This window comes from Triturus cristatus, chromosome 10 (genome assembly GCF_964204655.1).
Source record: "Triturus cristatus chromosome 10, aTriCri1.1, whole genome shotgun sequence".
In the NCBI taxonomy this organism is placed as follows: domain Eukaryota; kingdom Metazoa; phylum Chordata; class Amphibia; order Caudata; family Salamandridae; genus Triturus; species Triturus cristatus.
In genome coordinates this window covers 561,089,415-561,095,414 of record NC_140593.1, presented here as the reverse complement: position 1 = coordinate 561,095,414, position 6,000 = coordinate 561,089,415, and positions in this window count along the sequence as shown.

The following is a 6,000-nucleotide window of genomic DNA, read 5'->3' as shown; positions in this document are numbered from 1 at the left end:
TTTTAGTGAATGAGCCATTGGGTCCTCGCTTTCAAACAGGAGTGGAGGTTGTTTAGTTGGTTAGGGTCAGATTTGTTCAGGGATATTATTGATTGACTGTCGTCTGCATAATTTACGAAAGCTATCCCAAAGGATTTTGGCAGAGTTATCAGTGGCCTTAGGTATACATTGAACAGTAAAGGGCTTAGGGCAGAACCTTGAGGGACTTCATGATCGATTTTCTTGTATTTTGATGTAAAAGGTGGGAGGGTTATTGCTTGTAGTCTGTCCGAAAGGTAGGACTCAAACCAATTGAGCATTGTGCCTCTCATACCAATCTCCTTCAGGCGTGCAAGCAAGATTTGGTGACTTACCGTGTCAAATGCGGCGGATAGGTCTAATAGAATCAGTACTGTTGTTTGACCGCCATCAACTTGCGTTCTTATTTCATGGAGGCCAAGATCAGTGCCGTCTCTGTTCCATGGGCAGGCCTACAGCCCATTTGCCCTGGTTCTAACAGATTGGCAGGATTATGTTGTGGGCATTGCAAACCACTTGTATGTTGAGGGAATGCTTGTTTTTATGGTTCCTAAAGAGGTATTCCTGATGGAATGAGGGACATGTGGGCACATGTGTCCCATTTATGCACCCTATGACCTGGGGAAATTTAGCAATAGGGTAAGATTGTAATTTGGTAATCTGTATTTCCTCCTCATTCCTGGACATGTCTATGTGGTGGTGGATATTGAGAAGCATGGCATCGAGGAAAGAGCGGAAGAAACTCAAAATTACACTCTGCAACACTCTACCTGCAATAGCTACCACATCCTGGTAACTACTAGTCGCTCATAGGTGTAACGAGCGCAAAACTTGGACATGGGTGGAGACGGAATTGCTGCGCAGAGTACGGCTTTCAAGGTGTGGCTTTAAGAGGGAAATTAAATCCAAAATGACAGTGCTACCTAGGCTGTATTTTTCATATATCTCTTCCTCTGTTTGGTCAAAAATGGTCAGCCTACCTCTGGATATCCTCTCTTGTCTCCACCTCCTCTGCTGAGCAGCCAGTATGCGCATCCTCCTCGCTATTACGTACAGGGCAGCCATTGTGGACAGACCTGGTGCATTCTGGGCCTGCTTTTATAGTTTGCACCCATTTACCACCTGGTTTCAATTGCTGGTAAATTACATGTGCAAACAGGCCAAATAGCGACTATTCGCGAATTGTGACTCACTCACACATCCCGTTTGCGAGCCGGTATTAGCAATTCCCTGATACCGACTCGCTATTTCCGTTCGCTAAAATTTGCGAGGGACAAATTGGTCACATCACTATTTTTGGTTTGCAAATGTACGGCCCTTTTTCCTTTCGCAAACCAGTTTGTGACTCATTTGTGAGTCACAAATATTTTGTACATCGGGCCCAAAATCTCTAGAACATAATTTTCTAAAGCCACTTGATGCTTTATTAATTGTATTACCCATTACACGTAAGCAATCATGCTACAACCCACTGCAGTGTATGTTAAAGTTTTGCATTATTTTAAGAACTCCTGCACGAGCCAGGTCAAAAAAATTGTTTACACACTACTCATTTTGAGTGGTGCAGCTGTTGGCTGCAGCAATACCACTTGGGAAATACTGACAAATGGCAAATACTTTCCTAGTGCGCTTTTACCTCACCATTATGAGTTCCACAAGTCAGGATGGGGGATAATCTGCGGTATTGGAGTTTGTGCACATAAGAATCATCGATTTTCCCTCATTCTAACTTTTTTTTGCTCAACTGCCAATTTCAACATGTGTTTTTTTACTGGTGAAATATGCATGGGAAAAATTGCTTGAGGGTGGTAATTTTGCACAACGGGTAATCTTAAGAATGATCATCTTTGGGCATCGAAAGGCCACGGTGATCTGATTAATCAGGAAATTCAGAGGGCCTTAGCCTTAAAAACTGATAAATTACTGGCTTTGCCACCTTGCTAAGCGGAAGGGACTTTGGAAAGGGAAAATAAAATGTGATGCGCCTGGTAATGATGGTAGAAGGAAGGCATATATTTAGGAAATGTGTCATGTATCAAAGAAACGTCCTTTTACTGAAATCCTAGCATTAGTGAAACATTCAAAGAGGGAGGGGCTTCAATAGAGACAGAGAAAGTGAAGAGACAGAAAGAACATGACAGAAAAAGTGGGAGTCAAGAGTAATTAGAACAAGCATTGGCAAAGCATACAGGTCTGGCCTTTAAAAGGCGATAGCCGACCTTTTAACTTTGCCAATCTTGCTGCTAATGATGAACAGCATCTGCAAAAAGAAAAAACAAGCATTTGCAATGCAATAGGTCTCGCATTTACACAAGTTTGAGCTATTAACATTGTAAATGACATTGCCTTTTATTTTTATTTTCGTTTTTAAAACCTAAATAAAAGGCATTGTCATTTACAATGCCAGTAGCTTAAACTCGCCTAAATGAGAGAACTATTGCATTGCAAATGCTTGTTTTTATCATGGTTAGTTCAGTGCTTAATTTGAGCTGGTAGTTGCCCTTATTTTTCCTCATCAGACATATGCCCAGAGCAGCAGAGAGAAAACACAAAAGAGGGGAAGAAGTAGGCTATGAATGACAGAAAAACAGTGACAAAGAAAGAAAGCAGAGATGAAAAAGAATCTGAAAGAGGGAGCTAATGGAGGGGGTGGATGGTGGTGGATGAAAGAGGCATACGGTGGTTTTAACACTACACAGCCTCTGTGTTTGGCACCCTTGACATTTGATAGCTTCTGCCACGGGCTTCTGAGGAAAACGCTGGGCCCCGGCACTTATTCTCATAAAAATTAAGCACGGGGGATTGTTGCACAGTTTCATTGCATGTCACTTCAAGCTTGGTGAACAAACAGCCAATCAGATGTTGCACATTCATTCACTGGCTTGCTCTTTGGTGCCGGCGCCATTTCGACTGGTACATTGACTCATGGTGTTATTTTACCTTCTGCTAATGCGTTTAATTTACCTTGCACAGACATAACACCCAGTAATAAAATCTTAAGTGGCAAAGCTCGCGCCCCTATTCATTTATCATTTCCGTCACATCACCAAGGTGAAACCTAAAGCACAGTGCAGAACGGGCAAGCGGCGGGATCGGAGATGTGCAGTCTGACACTATAGTGAGTGACGCCATCTCCACCCTAGGGGATACAACATTCCGTGCCAATCATGAGTTCAATAAATACTGTCACCAGATGACAGACTATGAATGTCTCCTCCGAGGGGAGAGAAGTTGGCCTAAAGTCAAGTCGGGGGAACCGGGCTCGAATCTCGGCAAGGACGCGCGACATCCTGTGATTCTGGGTAAATCGTTTAATCTCTCCGTGCCTAACAAAAACAAGATGCTGCTAGAGCGACCATAATAGGATCGAAAAAAGCTCAGGACAGACCAAATAGAATGAACCTTGATGGGCCACATGGTAACCCTGCTATTTGCTGACATGTTGGAACTTTGCGGAAGATGCAAAACTAAAAGTCTAATTGCAGAAAATTAAGGAGACATCTTTAAATACCTCAGTAAAAACGATGCGTACACAACATTCCTCCCATATATATACAAATGCTTCTTGTAAATTAATAAAAAACAGATTCATTGTTAACAAATGACATCCTAATATTCTCTCCAGCTGGTGCAGTGGTGTGGAAAGGACTCCGTTTAAAGATGGCGGCTCCAGTAGCATATCATTGTGGCTCCCCCCCCGCCTCCCCTCGGGTGAGTGGTGGTGCAGGGACAGCAGCCACGTGACCTCCGCGGGATAATGCGAGTCATGTGCCTGGTAGCTCAATCTCCGATCAGGCAAACGATAAGAGCTACATAGAGAAGAGGAAGGTGTTTCGGAAATATACAGGCAGCAAGCAACGCAGGACTCGGAAGACAACTTAAGTTCAAATATGGACTGTGGGGTGATCACTTCCAAAACCGGACTCATTCTGCTCAGCCTCATATTCTGGGTAAGCATATTCTTTCTAAGCGGTGAAAAGTTTTAACAAGCTGTCTCCGTGGAGCCGACAGGAAAATGGAAAGTGAAAGTGCGAGAGGCTGCGGAGGACGGAAGGGGGACAGGAGATGTGCACGCCGCGTGGCTGTAAGCGCGTACACCAACTCAAATCCGCCAAAAGCCTTGCGCGTGCCCATCTCTTGTCCCACTTCCGAGGCAAGTCAGCAACAATAGATCTCGCTGCGGACAGCACCGCTTCGCGCTGCGTTCGCAGGCGAGACCTAAAAATGGCTGTTGCCAATGCTAAACAGTATTGGCAAAAACAAAACAAACAAAAACAGCCAGACCATCTTGGAGCGGTACATTAAAAAATATAAAACATGAAAATATATAGAAAAATTAGAGAAATGAGCAGCCAGGTTGCAGATTGCAGCTGTCAGGACCTCTGAAAAGTAAAAAATATATATATACAATTAAAAAAAAACAGGATGGGGGTGAGCAACGGTGGTGCTAGTGGTTAGAAAAAAAAACAAGCAGGATAGGCCAGGACAGGCAAAGCTAAAGATAATTATAGCTGGGGGCAGCAACACAGAGAGTGGGGGAAGCAAGGATATGAGAGGAAAGCAGTATGAAGGGGAGAGATAGTCACAAAACACATGCACTCACATGGAATGAGTAAAGACAACTGAAAAAGTAGTTCCCTAATGTCAGCTGTGGAAGGATACAAGTCATGCAGTCAAAATACAGGTAGCAAAGATATGCTCTAGGGTTGGGACAAACAGAAGAAGAGGAAGTGAAGCCTTTGAATAAGAAGTAAGCAAATTAGATTGACAAGAATGAGACTGACAAGAAGGTCAGCCAATGCTAAACAATTGGCTGACCTACAGCCCCCTATACGTATTGGTACTGTGCACAATAGGTCCTTTGTTGAGTGACAAGTTTCTAACTCCGTTCTGATTCACTGTGTGATCCTCAGAAACTCTTTGTGTTGATCTAGGTTATGTTTAATCAGACATTTAATGTCAATCATGCAAAGGAAGCAATCTAATTTGAGGGGTATCTCTGCGGTCTAAGGCCTGAGACTATCAGACTTTTGTACTATGACAGATGCCTCTGCTACCGGATCCTATTAGATGGTTCTACTGCCTGAAGCCTGAGCTATTAGGTTCCTTGTCTGCTGAGGAACAGCTCAGGAGATAAGAGGCCAGCCTCTAATTTTAATACCAGGACACGGTCTTTGGACAGTGAAGTTAATGCCTATAAAGGGCAACAAAGCAAATAAGACCTGTATATCTTCAGCGATTAAGAGGGATACAGGGCTATGATCACAGTGGTAATGTCCCTTATACAAGCATTGCCTCCAGTCATCGATGGCCCTCGATTCAAGGAGATCAATCCAGCATTCAATCTCCCAAAAAGGCCACCTGCAACCCCCTCTGGTTACCACCTAGTTACCTTGTTAGAGATAAAGACAAATTAAATGAATTAAATTGGGAAGCGACTCCTTTATCTGTGAAATGATACTAACTAACCACGGACTGAACCAATGGTGCGTCCGCTGCGGCTTAGTATTTATACGAGAGTCATGGAAAGGCCGCTGCAAAAGCATTTCCAGAACCGGTCGCTTTATTGCAATACACAGATGACACCATCTTTGCGGATTATACTCCTCCAGGACGTTGATGTGCATTTATGATCCTTAAATTCAAACGCCACATTCCTGGATTTGCTTTCAATCAGACAACTAAGATGCCATGTTTTTTTCTGGCCACCAACTCCAACAATCATCAATGCAAACTTGATTCCAGCTTCCATTACGGGCAGTGGCCTCCTCGCCTTAATGTCCTATGTTTGGAATGATAGGCGGTCGCTCTAATGTCGCTGCTTAGGCGCAGATAAGTTAGCATTTGCCTCTTAAAACAATCTCATGCTGAGGGAACTTGGTTTAGCATAAAGGAGGCAGCTCTGGGCTCATTGAAAGCGCTCTGATTGTGCTCATGATTGGGATTGCAGCTCTTTACTGAGATCCTGGGCAAAGTCCTTGG